Here is a 27,838-nt window from a genome sequence, read left to right on the forward strand (position 1 = left end):
ATTCTTTTGTCATCTTCATTGAGCCCAAAGTTCATTTCCCCCTCTTGATGTTGTTGGATATTGAGGTATCTGGAAAAGATGGGCCCTACTTTCTGGGGGCCACGTGGGTGGGCAGCACCCCTTTGCAATGTTCGTTCTCCCCAGCTTCTTTCCGTCGGGGTGCCATACTCATAGAGACAAATTGCACCTGACATGTTGACCCTTGCTGTATTTTAGCTGCCACACGTGTTGTGTCCTCTCCTGGAGGCTATTGTAGGTACCTGTTAAGGGCTGAGTTGTGTTCCCCGCAGATTCGTATGTTTAAGTCTTAACCCTCAGTTGCTCAGAATGTGACTGTGTTTGGAGATGGGGATTTTAAAAGATAATTAAGACACAATGAATTTATTAGGGAGGACCCTAATCTAACATGACTGGTATCCTTGGAAGAAGAGATTGGGACGCAGACATGCACAGATTCCTCCCACCCACCGCCCACACTCTGCTGCATTTGGCTTTTAGAGGGAATCGATTTCTCCTCCAGTTTAGAACGTGCTCCCAGGTCCCCCTCCCGTCCAGCCTGCAAGGTCCAGCCGCTGCCTGGCCCTGTGGGGCGCTCACCTTCTTCTAAATGCCTTCCATGCTTTGCAGCGTGTGCCACACACACCACTTCATGCTGGGTTTCTCTCTCTCTTTCTTTACAGACCCAATTTTTTTTTTAAAAAAAGTATTTCAGGCAGCTTCCACAGGTACATAAAATGCAGCAAGATAATGCAGATTTGGCATGGAGAGAAGCGGAAACGGCAAGGGAGCCAAGGATGAAACCAACAGCAGAAAACAGACTGATCTGGCTGCAGATGTGGCTCACTTTTCAAGAAGCCCACCTGAGAAAATGGCAAGTTTATCGTTATACTATCCACACCGTATAGAAGTAAATGGAAATACACTGATTGCTCAGGAAAAGTAAAACTGCTCCTGGTAATAACTGCTTGATAGGATGAATGGCATCTTTAACACCTTGAGAGTGGCCAAGTGATGAGGTTCTGTGGAAGCCCTCCCAGGGTTGCACCAGAGGTGAACTCGGCAAAGGCAGGTCTATGAGTACCAAACTGGGATTCACTTACAAAGTTCTTTGCTGGTCTCCGAATTTCGGCATAGACTTCAGAGTTCTTAGAGAAAGAAGGGGATATCATGTACTTCCTCATCCATCCTGTTTCTCTCCAGTGACTTTGATAAACAGCAGAGAACAAGGAGCTATGAATTGAGTTTTTATACAATGGCAAGAACTTAGTCCGGGTTGCCAACTGAATTTTGGTGCCTTGCCCTAAAGTTGCCCCAAACCAGCAATAAACATGCAATGCCATTCGTCAGTGCCTTAAAGCCAGAGACGCCCAGGAACACGCCTGCAGCTGAACTGAGCTGGGCTTGTGGCTTACTGCATCCAGAGAGACTGCACACCTGCAGGAACTGTGGGGAGTCTTGGGAAGAAGATACTAGAAGGTTTATAGGACAGCATTTGAGCTTGTGTTAGGTGGTTTGGGAGAGAGTTTAAGGAAGAAGGGGTTTGCCTTGGATTGAGTGCTGTCAGGAGGCAGTTCTGTGATGGGGTAACTTTTTATCCGGGATGCGAGGAGGACTGGAGCGGGGACAGCACTGTGATTGGTGAGAAGTGCCAGGCTGGCTTGCCAGCTGAGAGGGAGGAAGTGCTGGTTATCCTGGTGTTGTCCACACCATGTTTTTGTCTGTGCTTGAACGTGATTATGGAGTGGGTCTATTTTCGTCTGGCTCTATCACTGTAACAGAACAACTCAGTCTGACTGCCTTCTAGCAGCACCCAGCTCCTGCTCCTGCCCCTCAGGGGCTGCTTTTGTCTTTCTCACCCTGAAGGGATCTCGAGCCTCATCAGGAGGGCAGCCCCCCGGCTCAGGGTAGGGGAAAGGAAGGCCTTCAGACAGCATTTTCCCTTAAAACTTTAGTTTGAATCTGGTCACAGGCAGTTCTGGAGTTGAGGCCTCTTTGATTCCATATAACAAGAAAATAATCTTAATCCCCACAAAGTTTTGGGGCAAAGCCCTGCCCCAGGCAGTATCAATCTTAAAAGTTAATATTGGCATATTGATACAGGACCCCAAATCACCCGGCCTAGCTGCAAGGCCCTTGCTGTGTGTGAACGTTACTTTGGCATCTACAAATTAAAACCATGATTTTTCATGGTTCTTGTTAAAAATATAACTCCCTTTTAAAAAAAGTTTACATTAACTATTGCTTAATTCAAAAAGTTCTAATATCACATTATAGACAGTTTATGAAACAGAGAAGGAAAAAAACCCGTCATAATCCTGTTAATTACTTGAACCCAACCATTGTCATCTCTTTTATTCCTTCTATCTTTTTGTGTAGACTTTTACAATTTTTTTTATCATAGTGCACAAAGAATTTCATAATTTTCTCTTCTACTTTATAATGTACGTTTTACATCTGTGTTTTTCCATGGAACTACAGAATTTTGTTTTAGCTTTTTCTTTAAAAAAATTGAGATATATTTGATGTATAACCTTGTATTAGTTTCAGGTGTACAACATAATGATTCAATAAATGTAATAACTGTACAGTGACCACAGCAGTAAGTCCAGCTAATCACCATCACCACACTGACTTACACATTTTGTTCTTGTGATGAGAATTTTCTGATAAAGCTGTATTCATGGACACTGAAATTTGAACTTCATGCCTTTTTCATAGAATTATATTATTCTTCTATTAATTTTTTTCAACCATTGAAAAATGTGAAGACCATTCATAGCATACAAAAACAGGTGATGGGCTGGACTTGGCCCTCAGACCATGGTTTGATGACCCCTATTCCAGAGGCATTCCGTGCATGTTCAGTTACACATTCCTTCTGTTTCCTAGTGATTTATTTACAAGCAGGCTCCATGCTATACATAATGTTCTACACTGAGCTTTTTCTGTTAAGGTTTTCTAGTGTTTATACCATATTGATTCATTGAGTTACTGCCATTTCATTGGTTGCGTGATATTCAGACACATGCTATGATGCAGGAAGAAGCACGAAGGTTGCTTCTGATTTTGCCTTCCCCAAGTAATGCTACAATAGATATCCTTGTACACTGGTGTGCCTCTGTGATTCTGCTTGTATAATAAATTCACAAAGGAGCAATCAGAACGAACAGTTCAGCATAAATATCAGTGAAGTTTCTACTCAGAGATCTGACCACTCTCATTGTGGTTCATTACAGGTCGTGCCCAGGCCACAGCAAAGCCCTGGATCTTTAACAAGGAGACACCTGTTAGCAGGGATCCTAGAGGATGTGGCCTAAATTTGTAGGTACGGGTATATCTTAAATACTAATGTGCAGAGTAGAGGGGGAAGGAGTATGCAGTGAGCCCATCCCTCACAGGACTCCGGAGGCTTTGAACGACCCCTTATGGGTGCAGATGAGAGTCTCCCTTGCCACCCGCAGGGGCTGACTGGCCCCTCACAGAGCTGCAGAGGACCCAGAGGTTGGGTTTAGGATAGGCTATGAGAGCAAGAAATTTGAATTTCATGACTTATAAAGAGATTACCTCCAAAAAAGATTACGAACTAATTTTATCAATTAAATTTTATCCTAACGGCAGATGGGCATCACCTAAACAAATCTTTTCAAGAATCATTTCATAGCATAAGTAGTTCCCCCGAATTGATTTGTTTTATAACACATCAAACTTTAGATTAGCATATGACAACTTATATCTATACACTTAAAAAAGCTTTTGTACCCAGAATAATTGCTGCCTCAAAAAGTACAAAAAGCCGATAATCTAAACTTGGTTCAGCAAATGATTTACATCATTCCCAGCTTTTGTGTCCTCACCTCTTAAGTGAGAGGGTTGAGATATTTGCTCTCTATGGTCTCTTCCGGCTACAGGACAATACAAACTCTGGACAATCGAGACATGCCCGATAGATCAGTAGGTCCGTGAAGTCAGGGGCCGCGTCTATTTTTCCTTACTGTGGTGCTCTCCTGCTGCTTAGAACAGTGCGTGACATGCAGTGAGCACCCAGGAAACATTTATTGAATGAATGGAAAGTGAAGGTATCAAACACTTTTTTGCTTTGGCATTTGTTGGAGATTCTTGTTGTCTAACCCAACAGTCGTTCCTCCTTCCTTCTTTGGGATAGAACTCTGCTGCTGTTTAAATGTCTATCTGCCTCCACATCCATAAGTCTCTGGGAACACGGTCTCCAGAGCTGGTGCTGAAGGGTGGCGCCGGCCAGTCATAGTCATTCCATGCCTTTTGTCCGTGTGGGTTGAAGCGTGATCCCGTGGTGTAATTCTAGATGTGATGATAAGTCAGGGGAACTTAGTGCAGGGCTCTGGGAACTCTTCCTCATTGATAAGAAGGGCTCCTTGAAAAAAGCAGACCCCCCACCCCCTTGTGGTCACACTTGTCACTTGACTCCTGGACTATTATAGCCACCTTAAGAGTCATGAGGGAGCCAGTTGTGGACAAGCTGAGAAGCCCGGGGTGACAGAGCAAAAATACAGCAAGGATTTGAGTCCACGATGACAGTGTTGAAGCCCTGAGGAAACTAGCTCTGGATTTTGTATTAAGCGAAGCAATAAATTCTTTATGATTTAGACAGTCCTGTGTTCTTTTTTACGTGCCGCCAAAATGGTCCTCGTAATATGTCGCTCTTACAGTTATTATGCAGATGACCTTGGTGGGAATGAACGAGTCTTTATTGCTTGTAACTTGGAGCTTAATGGGTAGAAAATAAAGACGCATTTTTCTTGTCCTTTCTCATGCAATGAAAAATTGTAAGAAGCGAAAACTGTTAAATAGAGAAGAGTCTACCACTGATAAACAACAACAAAAAAAACATACCTGTGGCACAATTTATAAACCTCCGAGCGCTATTACAGAACCGGATAGCTTTAAAAATGATTTGTGGGGACAGATATTGTACAATATTTCCACTTTAAAATGGGTTAATATTTGCAGTTGGTTACACAGTTTTTTTTTTTTTTTTACTTTGATTTTTCTTTCAGGTTGTAGGCAAAAGCAGTCTGTTCCATATTTTATGCAAAAGTCATGGCAAGGATAAGATGCTAGGTTTAATAACTGAATCAGTGAAATACAGGCAAAGAACCCACAGCTGTGGCCATATCTTTAAAATAGAGAAATATCAATTATTTCCTCGGTGTCCCACCCACAGCAGGAAGGTAGATGTTGAGGCAAGCTTGCTAGAAGTTCAGGCTAAGTTCATGACTAGCTGTAGTATTATGGGAGCAAATTATAGGATTAGCTGAGGATGAACTATTATTAGACCTGTCAATATTTGTTAATTGCTGAATACATCTCATCTCTGCCTCACTGCAGAATCTCTCTCTCTTTTGGGCCCAAACACACACACACACACACACACACACACACACACACACACACACACACACAGAGACACAAACAGGCACGCACGCACGCACACACGCACACTTTGGGCCACAGTAATGGGAGTCAATTATGGTAAGCCCTTGTCTCAAGGACCCTGCAAGCTTAAATTTTAGTTACACTGAATTTTTCCAGGATTCTGGTGACAGGTGTCCATAACCCTGCTCTTATGCTCTTCTTTCAGAGATAACTTTGCTTACAGAAAGCACCAGAGAGCTCTAAGCATGGAGTCCCACAGTCACACAAATGAGGTTGTTACAGAAAAACAGAGCAACTGGATGATTGCCCTGGAAGAAAGGATGTTTGAAACCTTGATTGGCAAGTTCTACCCAGAGTAGCAAAGGAGCCCTTCCATTCAGTTATGTGATCGTAACATTCTTAGTCCTGAGCTGTCACGACTGTCTTCACCTTGTAACCACTATCACTTCATCTATTTTGCTTTCTCTTCTTCGCCTTCATGTTTCCCCCACCCATTTGCCCTCCTTCTCTCTTTCTTGTAGGTTTCAGGAGGTGAAAATTTCACCTGACAATAGCACAGAAGTGGTCTTTCCGTTTTTCACAGATATAAAGGCTCCATCAATTGTAAAGCCATCAGTTGGAGGTGTGATAAATGGCATATTGCATTCCATTAAGGTCGAGATTCCGAGGGGGCCTAAGTCCACATCAGGGCTGCTTGAATGCTTCAGACCCATCCCTGAGGTTCTGTGTGGTAGAAGCAGTATGATGTGATGGAAGGAGATTGGGGCTGAGAACGAAGCAGGCCTGAGTTCACAAAGCATCTCTGTCACCCAGTCATTGTGTGACTTACACCAGCTCATTAGCTAATAAAGGCAAAGCCTCAGTTTTTCACCTGCCAAATGGGATATTAATACAGATCTTGTAAGGATTAAATGGCAGCAGCTTAGCGCTCCCTCATTCTACAGACATTTCTTGCGTACCAGTCTATGCCAGGCCTTTATAAGGACAGGAAATTCAAAATCAAATACGGCCTGACCCAGAGGAGCTTGCGGGCCACTGGGGAAGCAGATATGTACATCAGTAATTCCAGAAAAGAATCCCACAGGAGGCTGGAGGTAGAGGCGATAATGATGGTACGGTCGCAGAGAAGGCTTTGTACTCGTGAAGACCCCTGACATGTGTTTCCAAGGACAAGAGGAGGAGTGAGGGGAAGGGTAGGTTAGGTTGAAGGGAAAGGCAGTAAGGATACTTTTTCCAGAGCCTAAGGAATTAGCACTGGGCCTGTACGGCTGGACCGAAGGGAGTCCAGGAGGCAGGCATAGGAAATGGAACCAGAGGGTCTGTCAGGAACCCCACAGGAAAGGGCTTGGTGTGCTAACACATGCGATCGGGACTTACCCAGGCCACTCGGTCACATGGACTCTAAGCCATAGGTAGAGCTAGGGTGAAACTCAAGGTTTCTAAATCCAAGGCCAGGAGTTCTTCTCTGCCGCTCACCGCCTCCTTTGTTATGGGACCTTAACGCAGGGGCCTCAACCTCAGCACCTGCGGGGCTCCCGCATGCAGGTGGAGCCTGGAGTCGAGACGGTGGAAGGTATAGCCTGCATCTCTCCCGGGGGTGACGAGGTACAGGTGGACTGACCGAGATGCTGGCTGGAGGGCCAGTGGCAAGCCTGGGCGAGGGTGCTGCCCTGGGTCAAGCAATAGGTGGCACGGCCCAGCGTAGGAAGACAGGAGTGAAGACCGAAGAGAGGGAAGGGAGTTCAGGACCCTCTTCACAACCAGGGCTGGGAGGCTCAAAGCCCCTTGTTACTGATTAGGCTATTCATAATCTGATAAGGTTTATAATTAGGTCTATCATTAGATTATAAATAACCTCGTGGGTAACCTCTGCCTGCAGAGGGTGTGCATGAGCTGGATGCACTCCTTGTTAAATAAACAGTTGGCACCAAGGGCGAGTCGTGACTGGCACCCAGAGCATCTGCTGTGACTGAGCTTCCCTTTGCAGCACCCGGCTCTCGTGCCCCGCTGAGGGAGCGGTCCGCTTCCTTCCTTCGGTATCTTAAGCTCGTGCTTTTCCTTCTTCTGTCCTGGGGCCCTCCAAAGGGGGGGTGCCATTGGAATATTTACTTTGGAACCATGTTCTTCAGGATAACCCAGGCTTTAAAATCAATTTAAGTAGTCATTTGTTGACACTCACCTGCCTGAGAACATTATACGATTTTTGTATCCTAAAGAACATCATCGTCCCAGAAAAATCAGACCAGAGAGAATTTGCATTTAGGGAAAGTTAGATGGGGGGGAGGGCCCAAGAAAACCCCATTCCAGCTGCTTTCTGGGCTAGAAGGCCAACCCAGTACTACACGTTTTCAAGCAGTGTTATATTGGTAAATCTGTTAATGTTTGCTTTGCTGGGGTTAATTTCCAGTCAAGTTGTTTGGTTATTAGAGCATAATGCTCTGAATTTGACAGTCCTGGCTTGCTTTCTTGGTAGAGGGATTAACACTGGTATGTGTCACAGAATGTAATCAGTTCTTTATTCCTCTGCCCCTTCTTGCCCAAACTAGAGAAGCATATTTCTTCAAGATCATTTTTCAGTGTCAATATATCATCTTGTTTTTGACCTAGAATACTAAGATACACCAAATTCTAGCCAGCGCCCCGAAGAGATCCAGGATCCCCTGCACTGTATTGCCTGCAGACCAGCTGGGGCTGCTCTCATCCAAGACTTGCTTTTGGGTTGATGCCAGTTACTGAACCCTAAATTCACGCCTTGTGGGGAAAACCTAATGTTCCACTTTGCAATGGCACTGATGCTTTTCAAGTTACTTCAGAGCCAAGAAAGACATGGCGCTTTCAAAAATAGCTTGCAGATTCAGCAGCATACTATATATGGTGATGCCAGAAATTTTTTAGAAAGCTGAAAAGAAATGTACGAGGTTGTGCCTTTGTATGGAGCAGAGTTGCCAAAGTCATTTTTTCTGATTTGTTAGAAGCAGAAAACTTCTTTTAGAATCCTCAGTGGGCTCTGGGTCCAGCAGAAAACACTGCCTGCCATCTACTAACTGGTCCAGGAAAACCATTAGGGGACCTAAACTTTCAGACATCATGATGAAAGGATGCAAACACGCTCAAAGCTTGCTCCTGGAAATGGGGCTTATCACAGGGAAATATGCTAATACTGGGATGAGAACTCATCCCCTTCCTTCTTTCTCCTTCTCCTGTTTTTCTGCTTTCATCACTTCCTTGGGGGTAGGGGGTAGTGGGGGGAGGGCAGGGAGAGTCAAGTAATCACTCTGTTCCTTCTGAAGGGGTCCACATCTTTTCAGAAGGCCCATATCTTTCATCAATTCACTCGTACTTAAGAATTGCTTTCTTGAATGGCTAACATTCCTTATCCCCCTCCCCCGACCCCATCCCATAAAAACCATGCTTGTGGTTTGGAAAGGTTCTGATAAACCTGGGTCACAAACACCAGGTAGAATGGAAGTTCAATGATGGTAAAGAGCTTTGTTTTGTTAATGGTAGTATTCCAAGCCCTTAGAACAGTGTCAGGCACAGAATAAGTTGAAAATATTTGTTGAATAATTAAAGAGTGAATGAATAAAGATGCAAGTGTGTTCGTCGTTAATTAAGCAAGTCCGGAGTGTACCAGTGGCTTTTGGAAAAGTAGAGTTTCCTTTCAGTCTTTCCTCATGGACTGAAGAGGTTTGAAGTGTGGAATGGGGATGGAAGAATGGGTGACGAGAGGTTTGAGAAAACTTGGAACTTTCAGAGAACAAGCTGAAAGGAGACGAAAAGGCTTAAAAATGAACAAACAGTAAATACCCTAAGGAACTGAAAGCAGGGACTTGAAGGAGTATTTGTACACTAACATTCACAGTAGCATTTTTGCAGTAGCCAAAAGACAGAAGCAACTCAAATGTTCATCAGCAGATGAATGGAGGAACAAAATGTGTCATGTGCATATAATTGAAAATTATTTCACCTTTACAGAATGAACTTCTGATACATGCAGTCACATAGATGAAACTTGAAAACATGCTAAGTGAAATGAACTATAAACAAAAGGATATATTGTATGATTCCACTTATATGAGGTAGAGTAGATAAATTCATAGAGACAGAAAGCAAAAATTGAGGTTATTGGGGGCTGGGGAAGGGGAAATGGGGAGTCATTGTTAAATGAGTGCAAAGTTCCTATTTGGGATAATGAAAAACTTGCAGAAGTGGATGGTGGTGATAGTTGTACCGCATTGTCAATACACTTATTTCCACTTAATTGTATACACAGAGGTGGCTAAAATGGCAAGTTTTGTTACGTATGTGTTTCCACAATTGCAAAAATAGACAACAAAACCTGACATTTTGATATGCCAGGGAAACAAAGGAAACTCCATCTTTTTTCTCTAACTCTTACAGTCGACTTTGGCATCAGACAGAATTGGCTAAAATCCAAGCCCCACCACTCATTAGTGGTGTGGCTTTGGTCAAACTAGTTAACCTCTCAGAGTTCCAGCTTTCTCGTTGGTAAAATGGAGAAAGAAATACTGAATTATCATGATGTGAAATAAATGTTATCACATATATGTAAAATGCTTTAGCACAGTGCCGGACACATGGTGGACAGGCTCTGAATGGTCAGTTCATCTCTCTCACTCTCTTCCCATCTCTATATGCTCACCACCCTCCCCAGCATCCTCTTCTATCTCTTCCATTTTTCCTTCCATGTTGCAAACTTTGGGGCCTAGATCTCTAACAGATGGTGTTCTCCCTGGCTGGGCTCAGGGCAGAGTTCCCATAGAGAAAGCAGTTCCTGATCCAGGGTGTGTTCTGAAAACTTTCTGTGCAGCTATTTCTTCTTTTTTAGTTTAATTTTTTATTGAAGTGTAGTTGACTTACAATGTTAGTTTCAAGTATACAGCAAAGCAATTCAGTTATAAAAATACATGCATATATATATATATGTATATTCAGATTCTGTTCCATCATATGTTATTACAGAATACTGAATATGATTCTCTGTGCCATACAGTAGGTCCTTGTTGTTTATCTCTTTTATGTCTAGTAGTGTGTATCTGTTAATCCCAGACTCCTAAATTATCCCTCCCCTGACCTTTCCTCTTTGGTAACCAGAGTTTGTTTTTTATGTCCATGAATCTATTTTTGGCTTATAATAAAATTTGTGTCTTTTTTTTTTTTTAGATTCCACATATAAATGATATCGTATGATATTTGTCTTTCTCTCTCTGACTTCACTTAGTATGATGATCTCTAGGTCCATCCGTGTTTGTGCAGCTCTTCCAACTTGAGCTCATGTGCCTTGTGCTGTGCCTCCAGCACTGCAGACTCAGCCTCCAGGTTCCTTGGTGCATCAGGGAACTCAGAGTCCAACCTGCTTCTTGGAACATCATCTTACCTTTTTTCACCAAAGCATAAAGGAACTTCCTCGATCCAATGGATTGATGTCATTGGAGCCCTTGCTTCATTCTCTCTTACATAGTTATTTTTATTAAAAAATTATGTAGGCCTTGTTTTAAACGTCAAAAAGTCCTACAATGATTGTAATGAAAAATAGTAGTCTCCCCACTGCCCCGATCCCAGCCCCGCCCTGGCTGGTGCTGTTAACTGTTACTGCTCCTATTGCTAATCTCACTCCATTTTCTAAATAAGACTTTATTGTTATACTCTGTTTTTTCTTGAGTAAGATCTTATCAACTGATTTCTTACAATAAAAGAGGAAGATTTTATTCACTTAAAAATCTTTCCCAACTCTCTACCTCCATGCCCCCCCATTACATCTTTCTCTCATACAATTTTGGATTTTATTAACAGAGTTTAGATTTTTAGAATGATGTAAATCTTACTTCCAATGGTATACTTTCTATTATTTTATTTTTATTATTATTTTTCTTGTATAACTTATAGCATTTTTATTATTTTTCTTGTATATCTACTTTTTATTTCCTTGGAAATTATAATCACTTAACTTTTTATTTGTTTGGTAAATGTTTTTAAGACTTTGCATGGCTGAAAAATGTACTTATTTCACCCTCATATTTGACTAGTAGCTTGAGTATAGAATTCTAGATGAAACTAACCTTTCTTCAGCATATTAAAGTCATGATTACATGTTTTTCTTCTAGTGTCTGACATTGTTGTTGAGAAGTTCAGTGATGCTCTGATGTCTGATCTTTTATTCGTGACCTTTTTTTTTTTTTGGAAAGTATTTATGAGCTTCACTTTGTCCTCAGTTTTCTGAAATGTGATATGTTGTGGGGTGGATGGGTGTGTGTGTGTGTGTGTGTGTGTGTGTGTGTATTGTGCTGGACCCTCAGTGGGCCCTTTCCACCTGGCAACTCATGTCTTTCTTTTAGTCAATATTCATGCATTATTTCTTTGATGATAGTCTTTATTTCATTTTCTCCAAACTCTCTTTCTGGAACTCTCTCTTTGAGTGTTGGATCTCCTAGACTGGTCCTCTGACCATCAGATATTTTGTCTCCTATTTTCTCCTTCGTTCTACTTTTTGGAAATTTTTTTACACCTTTATCTTTAAGTCCTTCTATGGATCTTTTTATTTTGGTTACAGTGTTTAACTTCCAAGAGCTTTTTCTTATTCTCTGAATGTTCTTTTTTATAGCATCCTGTTTTTGTTTTATGCATGCAGTATCTTTTGTCTTAAAGCTATGAATTAAAGAGATATTTTTGCACAATTTCATCTGTTTTCTCCATTGACACTCATTCTTCTGAAGTTCTTATTTTCCTCTTTGTTTAATTTAGTTCATTTTTCATTGTGAGAGATTTTTCTAAAATGTTTTGTGATCCTTGGCTGTTTCCTCATATGTAAGAATAAGGGAATAAAATGCTGATTAAAATTCTGTGAGCTCTAGGTGGGCTTGTTGGCTGGTGGCTTCCCCCATCCATGATTTGGCCCAGTGCCTGGCCATTTTTAGACGGAGTTCCAACCATTGGCAACTAAAGATCTTCTTTCTTGGTCAAATCAAAACCTCCAAATTCCTGTGGGGGGTGTGTGTGTGTGTGTACACAGGATTATAGATCCGGCTGAATCATTCTGGGAACTAACACAGTTGGGGCTTTTAAAATGGATAATGTTGATTCTCAACTCTGTTGCCCTATTTTCATCCAAAGTCTTTCTGGTTTATTCATTCCAGAATGTAAACTTGCAGATTTCTAGCAGGATTAGGGAGAAAGTCATCTGGGCTATGAGAAAAATCTAAAGGGTTTCTTATTTATTGTGTGGGTGGGGAGAAGTGGAAATAGTCTTTAAAATGCCAAATTTAGAAAAATAGGATGCAAAATGGATGCCCATCAGTAGGCACAAAGTTAAGTAAATTGTGGCAAGCCCTATCATAAGATATTATATAGCCTATAAAATCATGATTTAGACAAAATATATTACATAGGAAAATTGTCATAATGTGTGGCTAAGTGAAAAAAATGCAGGCTGTAAGAGATGTGTAATATGATTGTGTTTTTATTAAGACAAAACCAAAAACTTCCTCCCTGTGTACTTTCTATCTCTATAAATATCTCAGTGGTAAGACATGGGATGTGTTAATAAAATAATCCAAGGGGTAGATCTCTTTAAAAATAAGACTAAAAAGTTGGCTTTCCAAAACATTTTGTCCCTTCTGATACAGTTGTAAGGAAACAGTTTTTCCAATTATTCTGGCTGTTTATTTTCTACTTGTAATCTTTTCATCTCTCACAGATGCTTTTGCATGGCTGTCTGGCCAAATTAGGAAGAGGGGTGCAGACTCTCTGACACCAAGTTATCCAGTCCCCACATCAACTATCTCTGGCATGAACTCAGGAAACTAAAAAAAACCCAGGGCCATGAGGCAAAAATGGAAGTGAGCAAGTTGCAAACATCTTTGGAAAAAATAGCCTTTTTGTTATATTCCTGACCTCAGAAGGAATGTTTCTAGGGTATTTCATCATTAAATATGAAAAAAAGGCTGTTTGTTTAAGATTGCTAGATATTTTTTGTTATCATTTTAAAGAAGTATCCTTGTAATCCTGATTATCAAAAAATTTTTATTGAAAATGCTTAATGAATTTTACAAAATGCCTTCTGGATTTTTTTAAATACACTTTAAAATTGAAGTATAGTCAGTTTACACTGTTGTGTCAGTTTCTGATGTACAGCATCATGTTTCAGTCATACATATACATACATATTCCTTTTTATATTCTTTTTCATTATAGGTTACTATAAGATATTGAATATAGTTCCCTGTGCTATACAGTATAAACTTGGTCATCTATTTTAGATATAGTAGTTTGTATCTGAAAATCCCAAACTGCAATTTACCCCTCCATCTCCCCTGTTTCCCTCCTGGTAACCATAAGTTTGTTTTCTATGTCTGAGTCTGTTTCTATTTTGTAAATAAGTTCATTTGTTTTTTTTTTTTTTTTTTTTTTTTAGATTCCACAAATGAGTGATATCCTATGGTATTTTTCTTTCTCTTTCTGGCTTATTTCACTTAGAATGACAATCTCCAGTTCCATCCATGTTGTTGCAAATGGCATTATTTTATTATTTTTTATGGCTGAGTAGTATTCCATTGTATAAATATACCACAGCTTCTTTATCCAGTCATCTGTCAATGGAGATTTAGGTTGTTTCCATATCTTGGCTATTGTAAATAATGCTGCTATGAACATTGGGGTACATGTATCTTTTCAAATTAAAGTTCCCTCTGGATATATGCCCAGGAGTGGGATTTCTGAATCATATGGTAAATCTATTTTTAGTTTTTTGAGGAACATCCGTTGTGTTTTCCATAGTGGCTGCAACAGTTGACATTCCCACAAACAGTGTAGGAAGTGTCCTTTTTCTCCATACCCTGTCCAGCATTTATCATTTGTGGACTTTTTAATGATGGCCATTCTGACTGGTGTGAGATGATACCTTATTGTAGTTTTGATTTGCATTTCCCTAATAATTAATGATATTGAGCATTTTTTCATGTGCTTATTGGTCTTAAACATAAGACAAGACACTATAAACCTCTTAGAAGAAAACACAGGCAAAACATTCTCTGACATAAATCTTAGCAATGTTCCCTTAGGGCAGTCTACTCAGGCAACAGAAATAAAAGCAAAAATAAACAGTTGGGATCTAATCAAACTTATAGCTTTTGCACAGCAAAGGAAACCATAAGCAAACAAAAAGACGACCTATGGAATGGGAGAAAATATTTGCAAAGGATGAGACTAACAAGAGCTTAATTTCCAGAATATATAAACAGCTCAGACAAGTTAACAGTAAAAAAGCAGACAACCCAATCCAAAAATGGGCAGAAGATCTAAACAAACAATTCTCCAATTAAGACATATAAATGGACTTTTTTTAATTTATAAGGTTTGTCTTATTTGATCCATTGATATGACATATTAGATTCCTTAATATTAAATCATTCTAACATAGCTTGAGAATAATGACTTTATCATGATATTACTAAATTTGATTTACTAGCATTTGATTTGGGATTTTTTCATTTGCATTCCTAAGTGATGATGACCTGGAGGGAAGTGAGTATGGCAGTGCGTGGATGTACACAAGTCATCATCATCAGCTGTGAAACAGGCTCATTCTAGCTAAAAGTAGAGCATCAAATACATAGACTAAAAATGATAGAAACTGCTAGAAACAATAGACAAATCCTTAGAATAAACCCCATGTGGTCACGATGTATTAACCTTTTTATATATTGTTGGGTTTGGTCTGATAATATTTTCTCAAAAATTTTTGCTGTCAATGTTGATGAGGGTTATTGGTGTTTTATTTTCTTGTAATGCCTTTGCCTGGTTGTGGTATTGGAATCTTTTGAAATGAATTGGGGAAGATGCCTTCCTCTTCAATTTTCTTGAAGAGATTGGGTAGAAGTGGTATTATTTATTTCTTAAATGTTGGGTTGAATTCACCAGAAAAGGCTTGAGAGGAGGAGGACCTTGAGGGCCAGGCTCAAGAGCTTGGACTTCACGCTGAAACCTTCAGCGGCTCCAGTGGTAAAAAGATGATGTGTGAGAAGTGTGCTTTGGGAAGAGGAATCTGGCAGCTGTGGGGAGGAGATCTGTTGGCAGTGAGAGCCTTGATATAAGCAGCAAGAAAAATGTTATATTCTAATTTCTAAATTTCCTGCAGATAAAGCTTTGCTCAGTTTTTTGCAGGCTTGAGGAAATTCCTTACATAAAAAGGAAACTGACTGCATTTGATGAAAACTGCAAATAGGCTGGAAGGTGTCCTTCTTTATGGAGAGGCTATGAGGGTGGTGCAGCTGCTGTCAATGAAAAATCACTCTTGGTGCCCAGGGTTTCTAGTTCAGCTAAACAAATCCAACCTGGCTTTACATTTGCTTTATGACGTCCCCAAACCAGAGTTAGATGGCAGCATTTTTTAAGTGACTGGATTTTTTTTTTTTAAGGAAAAGTGATTATTTCACATTTCCTTTTCTTTACAGGTGAAAAGACTCATGAAAGAAATATGTATCTTAAGTACCTGTTCATAACACAACTCTGTAAAGTTGCTGCCTCCCTGCAACACTGGCATCTTGTCATTTTGAACAAGAACTGCCTTCAGTTCTGGGCATGATATTCTACATATTTCCTTCTACATTGCTCATTATATATATATTTTTTACAAACAATATTGCAATTTGACCATCTGATTGCAGCAGCCACTCAATGAGTTTCAGTTTGTTGCATCAGCCCTCAGGATAGGCTAGGCTGTTGCCTACCAAACAGCTTAGTAATTCAAACAGCAAAAATAACAACCTGAATTTGTTTTAAGACTGAAACCATCATATTTTACAAGCTCTTTTCAGCTCATGAGTGAAAATACTTCCACAAATATAAGGTTTATGAGAACATCTTTCAGCATTTCCTTCTGCACTGCAACTCAAACAATGCTCACAGATCAGCCAAGTCTCTAATGTAGGAAAGTGCTACTGGGAGGGAGGCACAATTGAGCTCAATAGAAAATTCTACGAATTAGGGAATGGCTTTCATTTGGCATCAGGGTGAATGACTTGGCATTGCCTATATGAGTGGTGTTATTTTAAACACAGAACATCCTGCACAATGATACTCATTGTAAACCAAAAGTCCGTGATGTCAAGCTTCAATAAAATTTCTTTCTAGGAAGTGAACCTATGAAATGTACACTAGGCAAATGTCTTTTTTTCAAGCAACCCTGGGGGCAGAATAAGCTCACATTTGGATAGTTCACATCTGTTATCCCATCTGGTCCTTCTAACACCTACGTGAAGTGACTTAACTTTTATTATCGTTGACTCATTTTACAGATGAAGAAATGGAGGCTTGGAGATGAAACAGAATTTACCAAGATTATAAAGGACGTAAAAGGCAAAACTGAGATCAGAACTCAAACCTCTTAACCCTGCCTCCCACACTTTTATTGTTACAGCACGCTGCCTCTCTAGAGTGAAAACACAGAGACGGTGATTAAGCGATTCCTAGTTTGTACAACTCAAAGTACACACACCTGGTATTAACAGAGAGCAAACTAATATACACCTTAGTGCTGAGTATTTTGTAAATAAACCCTGAAATGTAATAGTGCCATAGAGAAAAATGGTTCTGTTTTGTTATTAAATAAGCTATTAATTCTGTCTATCAATATACTGTTTTGATGGTATCTCAAAGAGCTAATGGGGAGCATCTTAGGAAAAGGCATGCTTGACATCAATAGAAAATTCTACAAATTAGGGAATGGTGAGTGAGTTTATTTAAATGCGTGAAAATGTAAGTTTATTTAAATGTGTAAACTGGAAAATGTGAGTTTATTTAAATGTATAAACCAGAATCTCCTGCCCTGTGGTATGGACTTTTTTTTTTTTTTTTTTTTTTTTTTAGAATCCATAGCTGGGCACCAGGAGATACAGTGGTCCCTGAACTTAAATGTAAATTTTGTGAGTATGTATGCTTTTTTCTGGGCAGATCCTTTGTTTTCATCAGACTTTAAAAGAGGGGTCTGTTTCCTGAAGAGCCATTACTCTAATGGACACAAAAACATGTCCTTCTTTCCCACATCAGCACAGCCCCGCAGATTTCTCCATCTCCTGGCTCTCAGAGAACCTACCATCTGTTTGCCACATTTATTCGGTGCACATTGAGCGCAGCTTTACCTTGTTACTTAACTGTATCTATAAATAAGAGAGACCATCTCAATCACCTGTGTTTGTTTCAGAGTTCCGGAGCTCTGCTGTGTGTGTAGTCGGGCTTCCTGAGTGTCGGCTTTCAGTTCTATGGTAACTAGGTCGAATATTATCATTGACGTCTTTCACAGATGAGGAAATGGAGGCTTGGAGCTGGAAGAGAATTTACCAGGATTATAAAGCAAGTAAGTGGCAAAACTAAGATTGGAGCTTAAATCTCGTAACTCTCATCCTAGCCTGCATGAAGGCTTGTGGGATCAAGCGTTTTGTAACCATGCTATACAAGGTATTTAGTTGGCAAATTAATTCTAAACACAAAAATGGAATATCAGATGTGGTTATCACGTTATAGGATAACTTTTGAAATAGTCCCAGCAGTATTTCCTAACCTTGATGAGTGTTACCCTGGTCAATGTAATTCCCTTGGCTGGTTATGTGTTTATTTCAGAGATGGTGCTGTTGGCTCTAAGTGTGTTCCTCATTGGAATGGCCATGGAGGGTCTTAAAATGGTATTAACCAATGTGACAAATGAGTCTGTTCCCTGACAGAACACTCGGTTTTTTGCTGTTTCAAAATATTAAGTCTGCCCTCAAGGATGTAAGATTTGCTCTAACAGTATGTAAGCAGAAGACAGTTTTGTGCTCCCTGAATGTAAATCCACAAAAGGACCTCCAACTTGCGTGGGGGGTGGGACATCATTGGAATAGATATATAACCTCTCCGGGGACCTTCTTGGATGAGACAATGCTCACCTGAAGGCATAAGCGCTGGTTTGCTTGTTTACAAAATACTGCTTGCACTTGTGGAATTTAGTTTAACAAATGGTATTTGTGCATTAAAAAGTGCCCTACTTCGTGCTGTTCATGGCGGGTGGTGCGGAGGCACAGAGACTACCAATACTGAATTCTTACATCAAAGAAGCTTTTATTTCATCCAGTTAGGAAGCTGCACACATAAAAATAGATAATCTCAATATACCCATGTTCGTGCTATTACAGAAAAATATGCTGGGTAGACAAGAGACTTGTGACTCAAATTGGAACAATAGGGAAGGCTTCCTGGAGGAGGTGACAAGAAGAGTAAGAGCCAAGTGAGGGAAGATGAGAAGAGCTCTTGAGGCGGAGGGAAGAGTCTGAACAAAGGCACAGCTTTGTAGAGGAAGCAACAGTTTGTGGGAGGGGAAGCCTACGAACAGTTGAGCATTTCCACAGCTCCAGTGGAGCTGGGGCTGGGAGATGGCAGGAGACAGGAGAACCGAGTAGCCGGGGTCAGGGCATGGTGGTCTGGAGCCCGAGTTCTAAGGACCTCAGCTTTCATTCTGTAGACAATAAGTTATTTACGGTGGGGAGTGACACAGTCACATTTGCACTTTGGCAAGATGACTGTACGATTTGAAACAGTCCAAGCCTCTACAGGTCGTTGCTGTGGTAAGTTCTGTACACTGGCTGACTAGCCAAACGTTGAGCCCACATCATCTAAAAGCCACCTGACCCCACCTCATAATGTAATAATTTGTGGCATCATCTGGAGTTCCTCTACCCCTTAAGCTCCAGATAATGTGGACTTGAACTTCCATTCCACATTCGCTAGCAAGTCCATTGTCCCAGCTAAAGAGTTCTAAGAGTCCCCAGGGTGCTGATGCTCGGAGTCTAACCTGCAGCTACTGAGTCAGGTCAGTTCAGTTCCTCGATTGTCCTGTAAGTTCCTTCCCTGTTCTGCTGCTGTGTCAACCCAGATCTAGGGCTGGGCTCCTTTCCACGGCTTTAATCAAAAGCCACTCACGCTAGTGTTAAGCGTGTGCCACACACTTTAAGAAGGACTGGAGAGGTGAAAGGGTTCACGGTGGAAGATGTCATCAGTCCAGAACTGCATTTGCGATGCTCCTGCTGTCTGCCCGCGGGAGCCCCGAGGGCCACTGCACACCACGTTGCTCCGCCCTCTCTCCACCCCACCAACCCCCAATCTGAGGCCTCTCTTCTAGAATGCAGAGCAATTCAGCCACCTGTAGCTCACATCCCAAACCCAGCTGAGAACCTCCTTAGGCAAAACCAAAGATTCTCCTTCTCTTGCAGCAGGATGGAAACTTTCTTTCCCAGGACGTTCCCAGCCCTCCTGCCAAGGCACAAGAAGCTCCAGTTAGCTGTGGTTCTAAACCGTCTTTCTTTCTTTTTTCACCTTCATTTCCCTGGATTTCTGAGTGAACCAGAGATTCTGTGCAAACCGATGTGCCACTTTTGGCCAATTGGCACTATTAATTAGGTCCTTTGAAATTTTATCTGAGTGGTGATGGAGACAGTTTGCAGAGGGCTGGGCACACCGTGCCTGCTGCCGGGGAGGAGAAGCCGGGAGAATGGCACGTAGTCACTAGTCTCAGCTCGTCCTCCCCGGAGGTGACCGGATCCTGAGATATGACAGGTTGGTTCTCTTCTCTGAATGGAAGCAGGTACCGGGGCTAATGTCTGGGAAGAGGCTGTTTTCTGTTGCAAAGCTCTGTGTTACTATTCGGCTTCTCTTCTGTGACATGCGTGGATGCCCTTCCGAGGCTCACCTCCCTTTTCAACACGCTGATAGAAATCCTTTCCTCAGATTTTGGGTCCTGGGAGGCTCTTGTCTCCCAAAACGGTGTCCTTTTTGTTTTTTTTTTTTTTATTTTAAGGCTCCCAAGCTCTTGTTGGATGTTTAGGCTTAGTAGGAGAGTCCCTGGCACTCTGCGCATGACCCATGTCAGATGGTGTCTGATGAATGGGGTCTCCCTGCTGGGTCCAGATGGGCAGACGCTTTCTGCTTCCCCAGGTGGAACATGTTACCAACGCTATCAGTACCAGACTCGGTGACAGTGGGATCCTTTTCAACTCAGATTTCTTGGGGAAAGTCGTTTCGATAGTTTGCCAGTGCCTCTAGAGACCAGGTGGTTAACAGGGAACATATATAGCAGTTGGAGAGATGGAAAATTCTGGATCCCGTCTAAAGCCATTGCATTGGAAAAAAATACTGTGCTACCTGTAGCAAACATGCCTACAGAGGACATTGCTCAAGAGCGAGCACAGAACTGTGGGCCAGGATGACCCTGCCAAGATGTGCATCTGGAAGGGCTTGGCCTCGAAGGTAGGAAAGGACTCCCTTTGGGTGGGTGAAACACTTGTACTTGTGCAGACCGGCATTTACGCTCCGGGCTCTTCTCTTCTTCTAGACCCAGCCTTCCTTTGCTGGGGAGGAGACGCGTGGCTTTGCCCCAGCCCCCAGGCAGCCTCGTTTACTTTTTCCAGCGATGCTGCGGTTGGGCCTGTCACCACTGCCCAGTCAGGGGGTCCCCAGACTCACCCCCCGCAGGTGGAGAGCACAGCTGAGATAGGAACCAGGTAGTTTTTCCTGGATGAGGGGACCATCTGCCACGGCGCGTTGTCCACTCCGGGGAGATGGCTTGTACACATCCCCCTCGCGTGACCGGCGGGGCGGGCAGAGCTTTCTTCCTTCCCCACCAGCCCGGCCCAGCCATGCCGCGTACCTGCCCTCCTGCCACGGTCTCCTAGCTTAACCCCCTCGTTCCTCCCTTGCCGCTCTGTAGCCTGTTCTCCACAAAGTAGTCACAGGGTCTTTTTAAAACGGGATGTCCCTTCACTGCCCCCAACCCCTCTTACGTTATCTTATCACTTACAATCCTAAACCTCAGCCACAGCCCTTGAAGTCTACATCACTTGGACTTTGCGGCTCCCTTCTCCCCTCCTTCTCTGCCTTAGTCACTTCCAGCTACATGGCCACTTTGCTTTGTCGTAGATGAAACAGTCATGCCCCTGCCCCAGGACTTGTGCCTCTGCTGTGTCCTCAGTGGGTCACTCCCACCCTACTTCCTCCACGTTCTCTGCCCAGGTCACCTCCTTGGAGGGCCTCCTTGACGGCCGTCTCTAGAATAGCTCATTCTAGCGTTCTCTGTCGCCTTCTCTGTTGTGTTTTACTTGGGAGTTCTTATCATTACCTGACCTAGTAAATGTCTGTTCCATGCCTGACTCCCAGCTGGAATTCGCACCGTGAAGGATGGGGCTTTGGCCTGTCTTGTCCTCCACTGAGTTCCTAGAATCCGGAATAAAGCCTGGCACGTAGGAGATATTGAACAGCTGGATGAAATAAGGACAAATCATGTGGCGGGGTGTGTGTGTGTGTGTGTGTGTGTGTGTGTGTGTGTGTGTGTGTAGGGGATGTACCTTTTGAAGAAGCTGGTTTATATACATCCTTCGTCGATTTCATTACAAGTTCAAGAAGGTTTTGCATTTTCCCCTGTTGGTCAATTTAGGATATGCCAATTATAAAACTGTCCTAGAACCTTTCAGAAACTTGTCAGTGCAAGTCCCCTGAGGCCAGAGAAGAAATGCCCATTGCTGTCTGGTTGTCTAAAACCATCCTCCAGCACTTCGAAGCCCTTCTCAGGAGATCACAGAGCTGTTCATTTGGGGCCAGGTAAAAAGGCAAATTTGCTTTTAGCTTTAAAGAACTAATCCTTAGCAAATTTCACATGGATATGGGTGAATTTAAGAAAACATAAACCACTATGGGTTTAAAATATACTCTCTGCCCTCAATCAACAGTAGCCAAAAAAAAAAAGAAGAAAGAAAGAAAGAAAGCAAGCAAGCAAGCAAGCAAGCCAGCCAGCCTCTAAATTAGAGCCTAAAGCATTAGTTAAATGTTCAGACTGAAAATTTAGCATTCTTCCACATTCTTTAGATTACGGACTCGTCGCATTTGCTAAGTACGATAAATCCAAAGATCGTGTTAACCTCGCCTTCTGGAGTGGGACAAAGTTTAATGTCTTCTTCCCTCACCGAGTAGACAGACGTCTCTGTGTAACTGTGCACGAACACCAGTCACCTGCGCTGTTTCATCGGCAGAGGGTCACACACACACAAGGCTTTCTGCAAAGCTTGAAGGTACAGGATGATTACTCTTGATTTCTTGAAGTACAAAAAGATCCCTGATGCTAGCATTTGAAGGGGAGCCCTAAGAAGGAGCACTTGCAAATGGGATTTACTGAGTGCAGACTAACCTCAGGTCTCCAAAATGGACACAAGTAAAGAATTTTAATTTTACTTTTTAAAAAAATGAATTGTGATTTTTTTTTTTTTTTGGCACTGCAGAGGAAATAGCAGTTGTTATTTGAGTAAAGCACTTTTTGAGTGTTGCCTCTCTCTCTTATGAGAACTCTGCAGGGAGATGTTAGGATTTCCAGAGGACTGAAGTTTGGATGATAAGCAGCTTACCTGTGGCCACAGCTCGTTTGGTAAACAGCAAAACTTACATTTATCTCCCTGCGAAGCTGGCATTCGCGCAACATTTCACTCATTAAGTGAACCTTAAATTCATCAAGGACTCAATGCTGTGATTTTAAAGACTTTGTTTTGACAGTTTTTCTTTCCCTCAATTTACATATTTTCTTCCTACCACTCCCTGAGTCAGTTTCAAGATTTAGCACCCGGGCAGTATGACGCAAACATTTGGGAGCCATGGCTGGGCAAGAGTTTCAGACGGAATCTCTCTGAGCCTCACAAACATTGAGCCTTACTAGAAACGAATTTCAACACAGACCACCTAAGCGCTGCTGAGGGGAAAGTATCAAAGTGATTGGACCGGCTTGTCAGGGCCTGTCTGTCCTGCCGCCCCGGGCTTCCTCCCTTTAGGGCCTGTGCTCCGTCCCCCACAGGAGGAAGGTCTGCCCTTGCATTCCTCGGTAATAGGAGCTTTGATTTTCGTTCCTCTTATGGGAGGGGTGGGAAGGCGGGGTTTGAGAGGGTGACACATTGGTTGCCTAGGGTGAGGCGCTAACTCGACTTCTCCTTATGGCCAGGAAGGGGACCGTTCTCATGCTTTCAACTTGATAAGCCCAGATCTGAGCAGCCCGAGCTGATTCTCAGAAAGGTGTGATGGAGCCACCTTTCCGTGCTCCAGCTGAGAAGAGGAGAAAGACTTGGGCAAAAGCTTAAAAAAACAAAATGAAAACTTTTCTAGAAAAAGGAAAGGCTCACAATAATGATCTTGAAAATAAGCCTTTATTTAAGGTAAATGTCCAGTTCTTTAATAAATGTTTATCCACAGGTCAGCAGGACTGGATGTGTCCCAGCATGTGCCTCTAGAATTCTGGAGATTCTGAGCGCGATAGTCAGTTGTACGCTCTGGACTCCTGAGGCATGACATGCTCTTCAATCCCATTTTGGTATCAAGTGACATTTTTAAGAGAAAAGATAGTTGTGTCAAAGCCAGTCATTTTGTTCAAAGAATTCTCTAGCCCCCACCCCCACGCATGTGTGAAATGTGAGAAATGCTGGGTCTCCGGGGTAGATTCCAGAATCCCTAAGATCCAGCCCTAGTATTCTAGCATCATCACTCTGTGGACTCAAGTCAGTTCTCCCTGTCTTCTTGGGCATGTATCTCCTTAGGAGAGCCCGCAAATGTACCACTGGTTGTGTTACAGCTTGTTTTCCCCAATGTCTTTGTGCACAGGAATGATGTTGCCTGTCTATAAAGTCCTTTAGGGAATCTTTATCTTTTACTTTGGTCCAGTAGTGGACTACTTCACATGATGGCCAAGTTAAGTAATTCTGGAACTTCTGGCATCTTGGAGGCACATGACTAACACGGTTATTCTGCGCTGGCCTGATGTGGCTATTAGCACTACCCGTCCAGCGTGCCGCCAGTGCTGGAGGCCAGCCTATTGTGGGCACGGGAGACACCTGAGACACTGCCGAAGCGTCCTAAGGTCATAGGAAAGGGACTCAGCCAACATACAATGTGACATTCAACTTAACCTTTACCCAGTACTGCCTCGTTTTCTGAGACGTGAAGCCAGGAAGCACATTGGGTTTGGAATCACACATTCTTTGTAGCCTCAGTTTTCACACCTGTAACATGGAGATGATACTTACCTATTCAGGTTGTCGGGAAGATCAAGTAAAATATGAGCACGTTGATTTGGCACATTACTAACCATATGGTGAGACGTGAAGGGAGATTCAAAGTGCTTCAGCTGCTATCCAAAGCCTGTGCAGGCCCCCAAACATTTGTGTGCGTTCTCACTTAATCCTTACCATGTCACGGCGAGGTCGTCCCCACCATCTCTGTTCATGGAGCAGCTTAGTAACTGGTGTGATGTGCCACATGCTAGACAGACACGGCAGTCAGCGCCCTTTACCTCCTTCCTGCCGACTGGGCTTTTCCCTTGAGCTCAGTGAAGAGGAAGGCTGCTGAAGATGTGCTATAGGGGCACCTGCAGAGCGCCAGCCTGCCTGACTCCTGCCTGTGACTGCAAGACTTACGGGGGGCCGGCAGTCCGTGGTCCCACTTCATTCCTGTCTCTCAGATGAGCCAGGCTTGGAACCACTGAATCCAGGCAGGAGACACGACAGAGCGATGGGACACTACTGCAGTGTGTTTCTTACTCGCCTGTGCAGGGACCCCCACATCTCACACACAGGACCTCACTGCTGTCCCACGCGCGGCTTTTACTGTGTGAAAGTAGACAGGAATGAGGTCTTCGCAAAAGGGGCTGATCCCCCTTCACAGGAAGTCATTTTGGGCTGGAAAGTGTCCATGCTTGATTTGAGAGACATTAAGTCTGCAAAATGCCATCGTTTAATCTTCAGATTAATTTCCCCAATATTTGGAAACAAGAAAACTTTGAAGCCTTTCTCGACTTTCGTGTATCCCTAAACTTCCACAGGTCCGTGATACGGCTGAAACACGAACATACGGTTCTCATTCTTCCCAGAGTCAGGCTGAACACTTGATTATGAAACTGAGGGCTCAAGATCAGTGATAAAGACCAGGCAGGTTGTGTTCTTCATTCTTGGACCTAAGTTGTCCTGGCAAAAATGTATATGCTTCTTCAGTTTCCCCACCATTAAAAACAAGGATTTTAGCTTCCATTTGAGTTCAAAAATGAACTGCTTCCCAAGGTAAGAATTCTAGGCAGTTACTCCCAGTAGGCTGCCTGACACAGGAGTGCACCCCATCAGAACCTTCTGTTTGTGTGTGAGGGTAGTTAAAAGGTAAACTTGTATTTGGGGACTCCCACTTCTAGGTATAAGCTGAAGAGTTAGTCCTTTTAATGTCCTATAGCTTTGCTATTTAGAGCCTGTCTTCTCATTTTTTAAGGGCCATCAGACTTCTAAAGATACAAGGAACAGAAGCATGTACTAAAGTTGAAGTCTCGATTTTTTTTGCCTTGTATTCATCACGATTGGAACACCACAGGCTTGGAAATGACACCAAGGCTGTGAAATAGCTAGAAGAATATTTAAGGAAGTTGGGTGAACACCTGGGACTACATCTTGCCAAACTGGTAGCTTGCAAAGGCCACTGAAAAATTTGGACTTAGAGACTTGGCTGGATTTTTTTTTTTTTTTCACCAGAGGCCACAAATCTGTTTATTCCTCTATCATCAGTTTTTGTGGCAATTGGTAAAGTCGCAAAAGAACTTCCTTTGTGTGACTTTGTACAACAGGCTCATTTAGCTCCAAACATTCTCCTTTAGTGTTTGATAAGCTTCGTGTTTTATCTTGGTGAATTCTCACCTCCTACAATGAACTCTAGAGATACGGCAAACTTAGGCCAATAGGTTTCACGTAGGATCCTTAAGTTCTTGTTCAGAGACTGAATGCACAAGGCTCCAGTCCCCCGTGATCTATTATTACTTCATGCAGAGTTGACTAGCCATATAAATATTCTAATTTCAATGGAAACAGTTTATTTCTTTAAGTGAATCTGTACCTCTTAAGTTAGAGTTTCTGTCCTTGGCTACTTACTGTGGAAGGCAAGGTCAAAGAATGAGATGCTTGACTCTTTGAAGGTTGGAAATTGGGACATAGAACCTGAAGGATCATACCAGGGACTGGAATCCAAGAGAAGATGATGGAGAACGATGCTTGATTTTGTTCTTAGAAATATGACTTTGGGCCATATAGTTGGTTAATACTGTATAATCCTTATAATGGGGGAAAACACTGGCATCTTTAAGCTTCCTAGGAGGGAATTCTGTATTGCGCCAAATGACTATACCAATCAGTGGGTTTTGTACCACAGCACGGTCAAAGTCCCGGTCAACCCAACAGCCTTTAGAGCTTACATACAATGAATGCTAACCTACGTATCAAACAGGCACTTCAGACGCCTCACATCAGCCGGCCACATCCCGCTAGGGTCAGGACTGTTTGAAGAGGAGGCACCAGGGGGCCAGCCGAGAGTCCTAACTGCACAACTACATCCTTTTCCTCTATGTGCTTGACCTCTACACCTCCCTCCCCGACTACAAAAGCTCCATGCCTATTCTTGCACTTTCATCCATTTGGCCAAAATCACAAGAGGGTATCTATTAAACAGGATGACAGAAGCCACTTCTTCATCTAGGATTCTTGATCTCTTTGCCTCGGTCACAAGCAAGATGTCAAGTGTTCTACGTATATTCTGTATGCAGGTGGAATGTGACTCATGTAAGGAGTCATGCTCAGAGCATCTTCCCGTCATCCTTTTGCTCCTGCACTGGACGCTTTAAACCCCGAGGAACTGCCACATCTGCTGCAGTGGACTGTCACATTGCTTCGGACTTAGAGCATCTTCCCAGGCTTTCCAGCTTTGTCTCTTCCCTTGCTTGTTGGCTTCCTGAGGCTTTGGAGAGAGAAATGGCTGATCTGGTGGAAAACTTAGGCAAGCGTTGTGCTACTTTTTTCTTCTATTCAAATTCCTCATCTGTTCTTCATACTAAATGTTTCAGAAATTGTCCATAGACGGGATCTGTCCTGTGCTGGCCAGGCTGAAAAATTAGATTATCTTACAGATTCTCCATGAAGTCACTTTAGAACAGTGGTTTTCAAATTTTAGTTCCTATCAGAATCAATCACCTGAAGGGCTTGTAAAAACACACATTCCTAGACCTCACCCTCAGAGTTTCTGCTTCAGCAGGTCTGGAATGAGGCCTGAGAACTGGCGCATTTAACAAGTTTGCAGGTGATGCTGATGCTAACCTTAACCGCCCTGAAAACCACGGCTTTAGATTGTTCAAGAATGACACTTCTCGTTACCTGCCTAGCTCTCTTCACGGTGGACTGTCTAGACTTATAAAAGAAGGAAGTCCTTACCCATTCCTTGGAAGGCACTTGTCCTTGAACAATATACAATGAAAGGACATAGGAAACAGAGACTTAAATATAAAGAAGTAGAATTCATAGAAGTCTTAGCATATGTTCCTAGATCGGGAAACAAA

At 42.6% G+C, this 27,838-nt stretch overlaps 1 long non-coding RNA gene across 4 annotated transcripts in view; it reads left to right on the top strand.

Annotated features, from left to right (window-relative positions):
* LOC106729529 overlaps positions 1-27,838 on the top strand; it is a 197,448-nt gene that overhangs the window by 11,300 nt on the left and 158,310 nt on the right. For 2 of the 4 annotated variants that reach the window (XR_004319189.1, XR_004319192.1), the window contains exons 3-4: positions 17,296-17,351; positions 17,630-17,782. This is a non-coding gene — a long non-coding RNA (uncharacterized LOC106729529). The remainder of the gene's footprint in view (positions 1-17,295; positions 17,352-17,629; positions 17,783-27,838) is intronic. The other 2 variants (XR_004319193.1, XR_004319194.1) reach the window with 1 other exon arrangement.

Source organism: Camelus ferus, chromosome 4, assembly GCF_009834535.1.
Source record: "Camelus ferus isolate YT-003-E chromosome 4, BCGSAC_Cfer_1.0, whole genome shotgun sequence".
Taxonomy (NCBI): domain Eukaryota; kingdom Metazoa; phylum Chordata; class Mammalia; order Artiodactyla; family Camelidae; genus Camelus; species Camelus ferus.